Below are 16,975 nucleotides of genomic sequence, written 5' to 3' on the forward strand. Positions count from 1 at the left end.
CAACCACCATGATCCAAGGGGTATCTGATTTGTTCCACTAGTACACATGTGCTAGGTCTTTGTATCATGTGCAACACCTTCAGCCTCATGCACAATAGAGTTTTGCTGCTGGGAGGAACCATAATAACCTGGCTTATCCCCAACCCTATTCAATGCCAGTTTAATGCAAACCTGTTTGGCACTGAAGCATATCGAGTCCCTTTTCTGCAAATATATGTGCAAAACCAAAACTAAGATGAAATGTGATTTCCTATTTAAAATAAAATCAAGAGACAGCTGACTGATTGGACAATTCATGTTCCTTCATTCTTCACACAATTGGAGATGCAATCGCATAACGTTTTGGAGGAACAGAGGTGCAAGAACAAATGCAAGTGGCATGACTTTCTTTTTAAATAAAAATCTATATTTAGTTTTGCAGGGACTTATGGTGACTTGAACACAAAGTATTGCTATTCCACTGTGCTTCCTATTTTAACTGTAGTTTGCAATGGCAACCTCTCCATTAAAAGTAAAATTGGATTCACTTCTTGGCCTGAGTACACCAGATTATACCAGCTGGTGGGATATGACTGAAGCTTTACACTGCAAAGCAATGAAACCTGCCCTTGGGTCACATTGGCACTTAGTGCTGTTATAACTGGTACTCTGAGGAATTGCTTTCACAGTTAAGTTGACTTGCCAGTAATACATTCTTAGCTGTGCTGCATTGTTGATAGTGTTTGAGGCCTGCTCTGGTGCTTTTAGTTCTAGTGCTCTGTCATTCATTAGGACTTTCATTTGCCACACAGGCATGCATTTCATCCTGAAGCATGTAACAGCAATCAGATGTCCCTCAATTTGATTATAAAGAATACAAGGGTTATAGTAGAATGATACTACAGTTGCCTTTTCCTAGATTTGCGGGCCTACCTTCTTTTATAATTACCTATTGCTGAGAATTTACCCTCTTTATTGATCCCTCTTCTGCCAAAGGCAATGACAGACCCTCATGTTACTTAGAAATGCATGGAATTCTAAAGGTTAGAAAAGAGCCTTTCATCCCAACAAGCTGCACTGATTATTTATACTGCATACGAATCTCCTCCCATTCCATCTACCCCCATCTCAGTCTTACAGATTGCAGTGTGCCAATGGCAGAGGGAAAGAATGCTTCAGAGGGTGGTTATGAGATGCCACTTATGTAAAATGCTTTGCCCTGGATACTGCTGAGTTTCTTGAGCGCTGTTGTAACTGTACCCTTGGGCATTACTGTCAAGACTAATACTGTTGTTACCCTCATGCATGCACCTTTGAAAAGGACTTAGAACTCAGAAGCAGTTTTCCCAAGAGAATATGATGAACTATGAAAAGCAGAAAAAAGTTTGACAGAAAGTAAACTTTGACAAAGGCACAAGGGAGCACAGGACTATGGAAAAAAAGTTCCATCAAGGCTTCTCCACTGTTCAATTAGATCACTACCTTAGTCTGAACCTCAGGTGAATTTACATACATCAGTTTCAGTTTCTTATCTAACAAAAATTAGGCAATGAAAGAAATTTAGAGACTGTCATAGAGTCATAGAGTAATACAGCATGGCAACAGCCCCTTCAGCCCAACTCATCCATGCCAACCTAGATGCCCATCTAAGCTAGTCTATTTGCCGGCATTTGGCCCATATTCCTCTGATAGCTTTAAGTTTTGGTTTTCACTCTATGTGGTGCAGACATCCATGTTGGATAGAAGAAAACAATTGGAATGATTGAAGAAACAGCTGAGTGGCGTAATATTAAGGGCAGAATTATTTCTTGAATTACTACTGACTATATTTACATTATAATTTATAGACTCATGACATGATACACTGCTGTGGTTCCTTGGCCCAACCATCTTCAGCTCTTCTGTAAGTGATCTTCCTTTCATCATGAGGTCAGGGGACGTGTGCTAATGATTGCACATTGCTAGTTCTTTCTATAACTCCTAGGCAAATGAAGTAGCCTCTGAAATGGCTCTGGGTCACATTCTGAGTGATAAATGATAATTTTAATGCCACGTATGACCAGCTACAATGAGAGAAAGTCTACCTTCTCCTCCTTGACATTTAAGGGGAAATACTATTTTGGGATCTTGACTGATGATCCATTAACCATCCTAACTGTTCTGTTCTTCTGCCATAGTCATGCAGTGACTGCAGTTTACATCATCTAGGAGATACACCGTAACAATTTGCCAAGGTTTTATTCAAGGCTGTAATCTTTACCCTCTTAGATGAACATTGGAACATTGCTTGATTATTGCCATGTGTACTGAGATACAGTGAAAAACTTTGTTTACACGCCATCCAGGCAGATCATGCCATACATAAGCAGTGCATGATAACGTTGCTACTTCCATACACCCCTCCAAGATGTACGGTCTATTGGCTTAGAAGTATATTCCTGTCCTCTTATCGCTGAGTAAAAGTCTCAGAACTCAGAGGTCTGCTTGAGTATAAAGTTAAAACCTGAATTGAACCCAAGCCAACCACAACCAAACCAAACCCAACCTGAGCCCGAATACTTATAATTATTTGTACAAGCAACCTGATCTGACTCAACCTGAAGGCTTTTGCAGAAAATTAGAAATAAAGAATTGACACACATGAGCAAAACATCCAGACCTGAATAAAGTATTGAGCCAGGCCAACCCAACAAACAGCAAGAGCTCCTATGGATATATAACATGGAAGAGGGTATCTAAAGTAAATATGGTACCCTCAGACCGTGTCTAAAGAATGAATAATAAGAGGGAAATGGCAGATAAGATCAGATATAAGATTTATTTGTTAGTCACATGTACATCGAAACACACAGTGAAATGCATCTTTTTGCGTAGAGCGTTCTGGGGGCAGCTCGCAAGTGTCACCACGCTTCTGGCACCAACATAGCATGCCCACAACTTCCTAACCCATACGTCTTTGGAATGTGGGAGGAAACCGGAGCACCCAGAGGAAACCCACGAAGACACGGGGAGAATGTACAAACAGACAGCAGCTGGAATTAAACCCAGGTCGCTGGCGCTATAAAGCATTACACTAACTGCTACACTACCATGCAATGCTTTGCACTTAAGGTGGCACAGTGGCAAAGCTAATCGCCTCACAGTTCCAGCAATCCAGGTTCAATGCTGATCTCCAGTGCTGTCTATGTGGAGCTTACACATTCTGCCTGTGTTCCAGTTTTCTCCACATCCCAAACACTTGTAGGCTGGCAGGTTAATTGTTACTGACAATTGCCCCTAATGTGTGGGTGAATGATAGAATCTGGGGGAGAGGAGGCATGAATAAAATGGAGTGTAAATAGGTATTTGATGGTTGGCATGGATTCGGTGAAGAATGACCTGTTGACTTCACAGAAGAGGACACTGCAAGGATTCCAAAGATAACAGATGGGTTAGCTCAAGATAAGAGAAAAGAACATGCAACAACACCTACCATGAGGGACAAAATATTGGGAAAAACTTGCTGGCAAACAAGTCACCAGGATCTACTGGCCTGCATACAAATGTTTTAAAGGAAATAGCTGCAGAGATAGTGGAGCCATTGGTCAAAGTTTCTCAAAGTTGTACGAGTCCCCAAAGGATATCAGTGAATAGGAAAAACTGTGAATGTGATGTCCTTATTCAAGAAGGGAAAAAGATAAAAAGTGGGAAACTATAGACATCTATTGTTGGGAAAATAGTGGAGAATAATCAAGGAAGAAACAGCTTGACATTTAGATAAGCTTAATGCAATGAAACTAAATCAATGTGGTTTTATGAAAGGGAAATAGTACTTAACTAACTTGGAGAGTCTTAGAGTAATAGAGTGATACAGCACAGAAACAGGCCCTTCAGCCCAATGTGTCCATGCCAACCAAGGTGACTTCCTGAGCTAGTCCCATTTGGTATTGGTATTGGTTTATTATTGTCATTTGTACCGAGGTATAGTGAAAAACTTGTCTTGCATACCGTTCGTACAGATCAGTTCATTACGCAGTGCAGATACATTGAGTTAGTACAAAGTGCACTGAGGTAGTACATGTAAAAACAATAACAGAGTACAGAGTAAAGAGTCACAGCTACAGGGAAGTGTATTGCAGGTAGACAATAAGGTCCAAGGTCACAACAAGGTAGATTGTGAGGTCAAGAGTCCGTCTCAATGTATAAGGGAACCGTTCAATAGTCTTATCACAGTAAGATAGAAGCTGTCCTTGAGCCTGGTGGTATGTGCCCTCAGGCTCCTGTATCTCCTGCCTGATGGGAGAGGAGAGAAGAGAGAATGACCTGGGTAGGTGAGGTCTTTGATTATGCTGGCTGCTTCACCAAGGCAGCGAGAGGTATAGACAGAATCCATGGAGGGGAGGCTGGTTTCCATGACACGCTGGCCTATACCCAACCCTCTGAATCTTTCTTATCCATGTACCTGTCCAAATGACTTTTAAACATTATAATTGTACCCATCACTATTACTTCCTCTGGCAGCTTGTTCCATATACCCACCACCCTCTGTGTGAAACACTTGCCCTTCAGGTCACCTTTAAGATTTTCCCCTCTCACCTTAAAGTGAAGTTAAAATCCACAACCCTATAATTCCTAAACCTATCCGCAATCTCCCTACATATTTTCTCCTCTAATTCCCACTGACTGTTTGGGGGCCCTATAGTACAGTCCCATCAATGTGATCACCCCCTACTTATTTCTAAGTTCTACCCATATAGCCTCACTGGATGTTCCCCTAGGAATATCCTCTGTAAGTACGGCCGTGATATTCTCCCTAATCAATATCACAACTCCCTCTCCTCTCTTACCTCCACCTGCAGCATCTGCACCCAGAACATTAAGCTGCCAGTTCTGCCCATCCCTCACCCACGTTTCAGTAATAGCTACGATATCAAAATCCAAAAGTGCCTACCTCTGCTTTACCAGAGTCTTGAGGATATAACAAGCAGAATCAACAGTGGGGAACATGTAGATGTCGTGTATTTGGATTTCCCTTAGACATTTGATCAGAATCAGATTTATCATCACTGACTTAAATGATGTGAAATTTGTTGTTTTGCAGCAGCAGTACAGTGCAGACATAAAAATATTATAAATTACAAAAAATTAATAAATAGTGCAAAACAAAAGGAATAACGAGGTAATGTTCATTGGTTCATGGGCCATTGGGAAATTTGACGCACGCATCAGGGCTTATGGTATTGGGGGAAGTGTGATAAGATGGTTTGAAGACTGGTTATCACATTGAAGACAGAGGAAATTGGAAAGATGTAACTAGTGGGCTGTCCTATCACAAATGGCTAAAAAATATTGGGCCTGTGTTGTTTGGAGTTCAAAAGAATAAGAGGTGATTTTATTGAAACATGTAAGATCCTAATTGAGCCTGACTAGTTATATGTGGAGATGTTTCACTGGAGGGAGAGTCTTGAATGAGGGAAGAGGTTTCAAGAAAAGGGAGCAGTCATTTAAATCTGAGGTGTGCAGGAATTTCTTTTCACATAGTGTGGTGAATCTCTGGAATTTTCAATCCCAGAGTATTGTAGCAGCTAGATCATTGGAGTAATTAAAGAGGAGGTCGATAGTTTTTAATAAGATCATGTAATTGGGGCACTTTGGAACTTACACAGAAGAGCAAGTGAGTCCTGGGGAATATCAGCCGTGATCAAATTAAATGGGCAGGGCAGCCTCTAAGGCCAGGGGTATTGGTATTGGTATTGGTTTATTATTGTTACCTGTACCGAGGTACAGCGAAAAACTTGTCTTACATACCGTTCGTACCCATCAATTCATTACACAGTGCAGATACATTGAGTTAGTTCAGAATGCATTGACTATAGTACAGGTAAAAACAACAACAGAGTACAGAGTAAAGTGCCACAGCTACAGAGGAAGTGCAGTGCAGGTAGACAATAAGGTGCAAGGTCAAACAAGGTAGATTGTGAGGTCAAGGGTCCATCTCATCGTATAAGGGAACTGTTCAATAGTCTTATCACAGTGGGAGAGAAACTGTCCTTGAGCCTGGTGGTATGTACCCTCAGGATCCTGTATCTTTTGCCTGATAGGAGAGGGGAGAAGAGAGAATGACCCAGTGGGTGTGGTCTTTGATTATGCTGACTGCTTCACCAAGGCAACGAGAGGTATAGACAAGAGTCCATGGAGGGGAGGCTGGTTTCATGATGCGCTGGGCTATGTCCACAACTCTCTGCAGTTTCTTGCGGTCCTGGCCAGAGCAGTTGCCATACCAAGCCATGATACATCCACATAGGATGCTTTCTATGGTGCATCAATAAAAAATTTGTGAGTGTCAAAGGGGACATGCCAAATTTCTGTAGCTTCCTGAGGAAGTAGAGGCGCTGGTGAGCTTTCTTGGCCGTGGCATCTACCTATTTTCTTGTGTGCATTTTTGTATGACCCTACCGGAATCATCCCTCAAAATATAAATCCACCCCTACCTGAAACTAGTACATTTTGGGCTAGGTTCTGGTCAAGTAGTCAAACTCTACCAGAAGCCCCCACTTGATGTTAGAGTACCTTCACCACAGGACTGCATTGGTTCAAGAAGGTGACTCAGGTTCTCAAGGGCAATTTGCTTATTTTGTGCTACAGGTATTCTAAACCAAGCGATAATGTTCTTTGTGATCAGTTGTATCTTGTTGAACTTAGTCAGTGAAGACTCATCCACAATGCATGCCATGGTTGGTCGTAAGCAGGTGTGATTTAAAGTGGTGCTATTGTACTGAGTTCTGACACATTTATTGGAACAAAAAGAGCAAACCTTAAGGATATAAAACTTAGCTTCAGCACATAAAATGATGCTCTAAGCTTGTAAAATTATAGAGAACTACTTCTAAACAGGCACTTTTTATCAGTTCATCTGGGGCAGGCCCAATGTTCCTCAGTCATCTAATCTCCTGTGCATTGTAAGCCCAGAGCAAGATGTCAGTTCATCTCCAACAAGCAGTCCTTCTTCTCAGTCCAGTCACCTCCTGGTTGACCACGGTAGCATCCATCTGCGTTTTGTTGACTGCTCCTGTCCTGGATACTACAATCTCTCTCTGGGATACCAATGGCTAGGGGACACAGAATTAAGGTTTTGGGCAATAGATACATGTACATGTAAGGAAGAAATTATTTGCAGTGAGTGATAACAAACTGAAGCATGCTTACAATTATGATGCAAGTGGATACAATCATTGATTTTGAATTTACCTGTCTATATTTGGGAACTGTTTAACTGTCATTTCTTCAATATGGAAGAATCAAGGTTCTTGATTGTGCTAACTTCCACTCCACTACGAATCATTCAATGCCTCATTTATGATTCAAGAATAAATGGCTTCATGTTGTTATTGTCACAGGCCTGATACCTATAGTTTCAGGCTTATTGACACCCCAATGGATTGGCGAATGGGTAATTATCAAAGGACAGGCCTTTATATTATCATACCTAAGAGGTAGACTGACTGATATTTTCATCAGTTGCTGGAAATCTTACTAATAACTTGGTCCCACAAACATCTTAGAAACCAAGCAACAGTAAAACACTAATGTGACATCGGTAAAGATCACATGGGAGAAACTAATCAGAGGGCTAGAATATTTTTCAAACACTAAATCACAACACAGACAAAGATATTGCAATGTACAAGAAAATTGCACGGGGAAATATAATCCCAATTGTGGATGTAAATACATCCAGTTACCCTTCTTAATTGTATCTATTCCATGGATAATTATTACCATGTATTAGTTCTCTTTGGGCCTCTACTGTCAATCTAAATCCCCCAGCCCTGAATTCCTCTCGCTGGTGCTACTGTAGCAACAATCCAATAGTTTCTCTGTGGTGGTCATTTCAGTGCCTTGATAATTTTACTCATCTGAGTTGCATTTACTCTTTTACAATGTGCTGTTTTCAAGTAAATGTGCCATGTCTGTGACCTGATCTTCAACGTAATTTCACAATGTCTTTCCACATGTTACTTACCTCGCACATGACCAATCATATCCCAGTATCAGACACATGATTAACTGGGCACAAGCCATCCTTCAGTTTCTAGGCAATCTTATCAAAAGACCAGCGTGTGTCCAGAAACCTTTGTTTACCTCATCTTATTGGTCCTAATGTGTCAGGTAGTGGACAGATTATCAACTTGGTTCAGTTTAAAATATTCACAGGAGAGTACACAGCATTTCCAAGTTATCAACTGATATTCTTAAATATATTTGCTGGATGTTCTTTAGAATGAATTTTGTGTGCACCCACACATCCATCAGATTACCAGATTATGATCCCAGACTCTATTTAGCGGTGTGTTTTTTCAGCTTCTTTTGAAATATAATAATATAATAAAAGAAATTTTTTTTAAAAAACTGTGGATGTTGGAATTCTGAAATAAAAAAAGAAAATGCTGGAAACACTCAGCAAGTTAGGCAGGTATCTGTGGACAGAGAAACAATTAACTTTTCTGTTCAGAGTCTTCATCAAGGTTATAATTTTCTTTTTATCTTTAAAAACTAAATCAATAATTATTTCGATTAGGAGGAATAGCACCTCATATTCTGCCTTGGTGGTCTCCAACCTTGACATGAATGTCGATTTCCCTAACTTCTGGTAACTGCTCCCCTCTGCCCCATCACCCTATCTCTTACCCTTCCTCACCGTCTCTATCTGCCTATCACCTATAGGTTCTTCTGTCCAGTTCCCCTCCTCACCTTGTTCCCTTTATTCCATGGTCCACTGTCCTCTCCTATCAGATTCCACCTTCTCAGCCGTTATTACTTCCACCTGTCACCTCCCAGCTTCTAACATCATTCCCACTCTCCCCCCCTCCTTCATCTGTCTATTACCCCCTCACCTGGATCACCTATCGCCTGCTAACTCCTGCTCCACCCCTTCCCTCTTATTTACACTGGCTGTCTCCCCTCTATCTTACATTCCAGAAGAACCTTGAGTGTCCGTTTCCCTCCATAGATACTGCCAGACCCACAGAGATCCTCCAGCTCCTTTGTGTGTTGCTCAATAATTATTGTTCACTATATCTCAAAAAAAAAGTATTCCATACAAAGGCATATTTTCTCATTTTAAAAAGTCATACAATTGAATTTCAATTTCATAAAATATCCTTTGTTAGTATAGTACACTTCCAGTAAATATGTTTTGTAAAATAATAAAGGATAGCACTTTAATCCGATCTAATGTAAAACAAACCACACATGCTCACCATTAATGGACTTTTATCACAGGTCATTTCCCACTAAGTAATCATTACACTAATGGTATTTCTCATGCACATTCCGTGAATTCTCAGTGGTGTGCTCAACCACAATTTTAATTGGGTCTTAGGTGAAAAGTGGGTTAAGTTAGCAGAAGTTCACATTTATTTATGTCTCCAAACAAGGTTGTATCAAAAAGGTCACCTTTATTTACGCACAGTTGATTCTGTTTCTCTTTTTATTAGAAACTCACCCAAAAGAGCTTAATTTCCCCTTGCACACTTTCTTTCTTTAGCTTTATGTTCACTTCTTGTCTGTGTTATTTTATGGTTGCTGTGGAAAATAGCACAGATGTGAAGCCAGTGTAAAATTGCAGAACCATGTTAAAAATAGCAGACCCTGAGTTAGCCAAGAAGTTATGCCACGTCACTTCCTATGGGAAAAACAATTTAAACTGCTTATTGGCAATCTATCAAATAGATGTGAGAGTCCCAGAGTTCAATGTAATGGACGTAATCTTGAATATAGAATGGTTATATAGGAAAGGTATTCACAGTGTTCATCCACCACTACAGTGCCTCTAAGAACACCCCCCAAAATGCACCACCTCACACTTGTCAGGATTAAATTCCATCTCCCATTGCTCCGACCAATTTAACAGCTGATCTATATCATACTGCAGCCTTAGACAACCCTCCTCACTCTCTATGACACCACCAATTTTGTGTCGTCTCCAAGCTTACTACTCATGTATCCTACACTTACATCCAAGTTGTTAATGTACCTCACAGGTGTCAAAGTTCCCAGCTCTAACCCTTGTGGTACATCATTGGTCACAGACTTCTAATCAGAAACATCATCACCACCCTCTGCTTCCAGTTATGAAGCTAGTCTTGGATCCATTTTGCTTTCTTGCCCTGAATCCCATGGGCTGTTACATTTTGGACCAGCCTACCTTGTTAAAGATCTTAATAAAGTCCACATGGACAATATCTACCACAGTGCCTTCATCAATATGTTTAGTTACATCATCAAAAAATATATAAGTGAGACAGGATTGCCCATGAGCAAAACCATGCTGATTATCCTTTATCAATCTGTGCCTTTCAAATATAGATAAACCCTGTCCTTTAGATTTTATTCCCAATAGTTTCCCCACCACTGTGTTGAAAATAGATGGTTATGCTAATACTTAGATTCAGAGGATGTGGAGTAATTTAATTGTAACATAAAAGATTGGACTGAATGCTCTATGCCTGTGCTTGATATTTTGTGTTAATTTTTATTTGGTACTGTTTGATGTTTGGTAACATCACAAAGTGTTATAAGAAATTAAAAGTGTGACCATTAAAGTGTGACAGGTAGTTAATGGGAAGCTTTCAGGAAGTGAATGTTATATGCAACGCATATATTACCCACATGGTATGAAATGAGTAGAAAAACAACATACAGCATCAGTCAATGAGTTAGAGCAGGGACAGGTGTATGACTCACAACAAGCAGATGGTACCAGCAAAATTAATTCACTCAAAAACAGAGTTTATTTAAGAAGAGAAGGAAGAAGATAGCACAGCATCTTTTCAGATAAAAATGGAGTAATTATTATGAAAAAATGCAGTGAGTGGAAGATAGTTGCAAAAAATCATACATATAAAGTTGATCTTTGCCTTGTTTATGGGTATGATCAGTAGTGCAATTACTCAATCATTTCCACTGTACCTGACTTAAGCATTGTTACTATATTAGCCAAAAACCCTGCCTGAAATAAATGGAAAATGATCTGTAAGGTTTGTATCATGTAGTTTCTAATTATGGGGTAAAAATTCTGATTTATTCTGACACTGTTAATTCCTGCTCCCATTCTCACATTTGTCACTTTTGCATCTTTTCCAATTCTGTTTTGTTTTACCTCATTGCCTAAGATCATAAAGCAAAGTATAGATTAGAAATGTGTTGCTGGAACTTGGACGTATTTCCGTAAAGTTTTTTTATGCACTAATTGTGCACATGAACTGTTTTACCCACCTTATATTTTCAGGTTGAAAAGCAACCATCAGGAAATTGACCCAAGCACTTCTGGGCACGCTCAGTGTGGCTGATGTTTGCCAGCATCATTTGTGCAGTTATAGGTCACACAGCACACAATTTTATCCACTGCTTGCAGGAATCAGATTCTTTGATGGGAACCCATGACCTTTGTCATTCGGACCCAGACAAAACAAGATTACATTTCACAGCATTCGGAGGCAGTTAAAGGGTTTATGCTGTCATATTGATGTCCTGCATAAGAAATCACCCAGACTCATTCTTCATTGGCTGACTAATGTTAACGAATGTGCTGGTGCTTCCTTTACTCAATGCAGCCTTTGTTTTAACAATCGTGCGTCCTGCATATAGCAATCACAGAATCATTGGTTGACCTACAGCTCACAATGGCTTGAAACCTCCAACTGCATGGGGGTAAATGAGGCTAGTTTATTGGATGGGAGACTCCAGAAAAAAAAGCAGAGTGCACCTTGTCTTCCCTTACCACATATTCCTTTCCCACATTGGCAGCATTTTCTGTTGGCATTACAGGATGGCAAATCTGATTGTGTTTTAAATGACAAATCTGATTCAGTTTTTTGAGGAGGTCACTCAGAAAATTGATGAGGGCAGAGTGGTAGACATGGTTTACATGGACCTTAGCAAGGTTTTTCACAAGGTCCCGCATGGTAGACTGGTCCAGAAGGTTAAAGCAGAGGGGATATGAGGCATGTTGACAAACTAGATCCAAGATTAACTGGGTGGTCCGCAGCAGAGAATAGTGGAGGGTGGATGTTTCTCTGAATGAAAATCTGTAACAAATGGTATACTGTAGGGCTTGGTGCTGGTGACTTGGATGAGAATATAGGGTGTATAATTATTAAGTTTGCAGGCAACACGGAAATTGGTAGAGTCAAAGATGACAAAGAAGGTTGTCTAAGGATGTACGGGGACATAGATCAGCTGAAAATGTGGGTGGAGTGGTGGCAAATGGAATTTAATCCAGTCAAGTGTGGGGTAATGCAGTTTGGGATGTCAAGTTCTGGTATATAGAGTAAATGACGAGGACCTTAGCAGCATTGACGTACAGACAGACTTTGGGATGCAGGTCTATTGCTCTCTGAAAGTGGCAAGACAGGTGGATAGGGTAGTAAAAAAGACATTTGATATGCTTGCTTTAAGGAGAGATTGGGTAGACTGGGTTGACTCTAACTGGAACGTAGAAGGCAGAGAGGTGACCTGATAGAGATGATGAAGTGAAAAGATAGGATACGTAATCAGAATCTTTTTCCAGGGGCAGGGGAGTCTAGTACTAGAAGACACAGGTGAGAGGGGAGAATTTTAAAGGATATTTGAGGGCTAAGTTTTTCACGTAGAGGATGGTGGTTGTCTGGAACGAGCTGCCAGAGGAGATGGTAAAGGAAGATACAATTACAACCTTTAAAAGGCATTTGGACAGGTATTTAGATAGGAAAGGCGTAGAGTCTTATGGGCCTATTGTGGGCAAATGGGATGATCTTAGGTAGGTATCACAGTTGACATGGATGGGGTGGGCTGAAAGGGCCCGTTTCTATGTTGTATGTTCCTATGATTCCATGATTCTATGATTCTATCTAGAGGCATACAGCACTAGAGGAAACAGTCTCTTTAACGCACTGAATCCACACCAACCATCAAGCACCCACTTACACTAATCCCATGTTATTCTCTCCACATTCCCACCAACCACCCAGATTCAACCACTCACCTGCACACTAGAGGCAATTACAGGGGCCAGTTAAACCACCCATCCACAGATCTTTGGGATGTGGGAGGAAACTGAGCACCGAGAGGAAACCCATGCAGGTTACACTGACAGTGCCAGAGATCAGAATTGAAACCAGGTCGCTGGAGCTGTGGGGGCAGATGCCCTACAAGCTGCACCACTGTTCTTCAAGTACTGTCTTGATTCCCAGTGGCCCTATTTTAGCACAGGAATGTGTGTGCTAAATGCCATAGTACTCTTCTCCATGAATTTTTGGGTAATTTCATGAATTTTTCAGGAGACCGGATTAAAGGTAGCTCTATGCATGTTCAAAGCACTAAAAAGGCATTCGAACTTTACATGTTTTTTATACAAGTATCTGTTTCCTTGAAATGATTTATTGTTAACTCAGCGTAGAATGAGAGAATCTTTCAATATATTATTATGAATGAGAGTTTTTCCTATTAGTGTCAGTTTAATTCATGCATTTCACCTTTGAAAAATCTTCTTACAATTGTGCGCATGAGCTGTTGAACAGAAGGGCTTCAAAATACATACCATGGACATATGAAGGAAAGCTAAGGATTAGAATTTCTAACGTAGATTTCTTCAATAATAATTTAATTTAGTAATCTTCCTCTGAACTATCCTGCAAATGGCAAATACATAGTAATCTAAGACATTAGGGTGCCTAGGAGTAATTGGAATTGGAATTGGTTTATTATTGTCACTTTTACTGAGGTACAGTGAAAAACTTGTCTTGCATACTGTTCACACAGATCAATTCATTACACAGTGCATTGAGATAGTACAAAGTAAAATAATACCGAATGCAGAGTAAAGTGTCACAGCTACAGGGAAAGTGCAGTGCTGGTAGACAATAAGGTGCAAGGTCGAGGCCATCTTATCAGTATCACGAGTACATCAGCTAGCAATTAATTCTTCAGCTGTCAAGGGGCTTGGAGTTTGTCCCTCAGAAATGTAGGTTTGTTCTGTAGCTAGGTAAATTCAGTTTTGAACCCTTCCCACTGATTTTCTGTAATTTTACCATCAAAACATTTGCCTAGTTTACTGAACACAGTCTGATTATGCTGTTGAGGTCAGTCTGATTCAAATCTAGAATTCCAGGAGAGTTTCAGTTTTTTTGGTATCAGGTGTCACCAGCAAGGCCAGAATTTATTGCCCATCCCAACTTGCCCTTGAGAAGGTGTTGAGATGCCTTTCTGAATCACTGCAGTCCTCCTGGTGAAGGTGTACTCACAATGTAGTTGGGTAGGAAGTTCCAAAATTTAGATCCTGTGAAGGTGAAGAACGAACAATGTATTTCCAGGTCAGGAAGTTATGCAAATTGGAGGGAAAGTGATAGTATTCCTCTGCACGTGCTGGCTTTGTCCTACTTTGTGGTAGAGATTGTGGGTTTGAGAGATGCTGTTGGAGAAGCTTGAGCAAGCAACTATAGTGCATTCTGTAAATAGTACACACTGCAGCCACTGTCGAAATGAATGTTCAGGCTGGTGGATGGGGTGCCAATCAAGTGGCCTGCTTTGTTTTGGATGGGATTGAGCTTCTTGAGATTTCTTGGTGTTGTACTCATCCAGTCAAGTGGAGGATATTTCAAGGTGCTTCTAACTTGTGTTTTGCAGATCACGGAAAAGTCTCACAGTTTCAGATGAGTCATTTGCAACAAGATGCTTCTGACCTACTCTTGTCATCAAGCTATTTATGAGGTTGATTCTGTTGAGTTTGTGGTTATCAATGACTCCTTCCCCACACCCCCGCCCCCGGATGTAGATGGTGGGGAGCTGGTTAGTAATGTAATTGAAAGTCAAGGGTAGGTGGTTAGATTCCTTCTTGTTGGAGACGGTCATTGCCTGGCACTTTAGTGGCATAGATCTTACTTGTCAGCCTGTATTGTTTGGGTCAAGAATGTTGTCAGGGCATCGTGGGTCAATCTGCTTTGTGCCAGGACTGCTGAAAAAAGTGAAAGTGAACCAGTTGTTCAGTGAATACTTTCTTTTACCATTGAGGTTTTCCACTGTAATGATGGGATTCCGTTTTGCTGCCATAATCGTCTAACACAAGAGTCTACTCAGAGACACAGGAAACCACAGATGTTGGAATCTGGAGCAACTAAAAGCACTGGAGGAACTCAGTGAGTCAGGCAGCATCTATGGAGTTCAGTCCAAATGAAGGGTCTTGACCCGAAACGTCAACTGTCCATTTCCCTCCATAGATGCTGCCTGAGCCACTGAGTTCCTCCAGTGCTTTTTGTATTGCACAGGAGTTGACTCAAATAAACATTTGCAAGTTGCTGAGTTATGAATTATCCATCAATGAGGCAGAGTTCTAATGCATGCCATTCAAACATTTCAGACACATGAAACTAAAACTTGCACCAAAAGATGCTGAATGCTTGAAATAAAAACACAAAATGCTGGAGATACTCAGCAGGTCAGGTAGCATCTGTGGAGCATGAAACAGTTCAGCTCAATACTTTTTTTCATCAGATCAGGAAAAGTGAGAAAACAAGAGTGTTTTAAGTTGTGGAGAGGGGGACAAGTGGAACAATCTAAAGGAACGTCGGTGATAGAGTGCAGCTGATCTGTCATGAGGAGAGAGTTGTGGGAAAATGTCTTCCCACAGATGTGGCTGACCTGCTGAGTATTTCTAGTTATTTCTATTTTTATTTTAGTTTTCATCTGCAGTTTTTTTTAAATTTTCACTTACCTGAGATTGATATACTGTATGTTCATCACTCTCTTTTAGATGCCACCAATAGCATGTGCCACCCCATTACAAACATTCTCTCCACTTCCTCTCTCTGCAATTTAAAGCATGCTTGTTTTTCTAATTTTGCTGGTAGGTCTCTGGTGTGAAGTGTGTACTCAGCTTTATTCTGCTTTTGGTTCAGTCTAATCAAAACTGAGACTCTCTTCCACAAAACTGCTGCCTTGGCAGAAAAACAATGCTAGCTTCATGGTTCTGGTGAAAGATGAATCTCTCTTCACAGATGCTGGCTGATCCACAGACTATTTCCACCAATTTCTGCCTTAATGTCAGCATCATATAATCTCTTAATTATATTAAAAAAAACACAAGCAGACAAGGAATATTGGTTCAGGGTCCAAGCAATGCAATCACTGACAATTATCACATCGATCTCTATCATTTAGAGGCTAAATGTAGTCCCTTATACCTCTTTGTAAATCTAATCACCATTAGCCACTGCAGGCTTGCAGTTTGCTTCAACAGCCAGCTCTTAAATGAAGCAGAAAGTACACCTACTCATACATTATTTCCCGAGTGGTAAACATGACACCGTGCTGCAGGCTGTAATTCAGTAAAGGATTAGATACACGATGGTTTGGTAATCAAGATTCTGGGTACAGATGCTTTCATTGGAATTAATACTTCACTGTTGTTATTAATCATTGGCAAAGTATTTCATTTTGATGTTTTATATAAATCATCCTCCAGGTTTATCTGCATTTCAGAAAAGCACAAAACATGTCCATTATCATCAGGTTCATTCTGATTTATTTCAGTGTCTATGCAGGCGGAATATTAGTTTTTAAGAATCAGGGTTCTAGACATAAATTGTTTGTACATTGATTCATATCAAGTAGGCTTAACATAATTAAAAATACAAGTTACAGGACGACATTCCAATCTCAAGTTCTATGAATATCTTCTTTCTTAATGCAGCCTTAACAATGATCCATCTTTTGCGAGTTTTTTACTATTGCCTACTAAGTATATGCTTCTAAAACGCAGATTCTTTATCTCCCACACTATATTGTCAATATGATTCTGTGGCTAGGTCACAAAGTTCTGGGTTCAAGTCTCATGGAGCACACAAAATACTTCATTCAAACATGAGGAAGGAGTGTACCAGCACAAAGTGTTTGTGTTTCAAATCAAATCAAGCTTGCATCTCCTTTCTTAAGTGGGTGTTAAAATTGTAAAGTACTATTCCAAAGAAAGAGACTTACGGAA

The sequence above is a fragment of the Pristis pectinata genome, chromosome 5, assembly GCF_009764475.1.
Source record: "Pristis pectinata isolate sPriPec2 chromosome 5, sPriPec2.1.pri, whole genome shotgun sequence".
NCBI lineage: Eukaryota > Metazoa > Chordata > Chondrichthyes > Rhinopristiformes > Pristidae > Pristis > Pristis pectinata.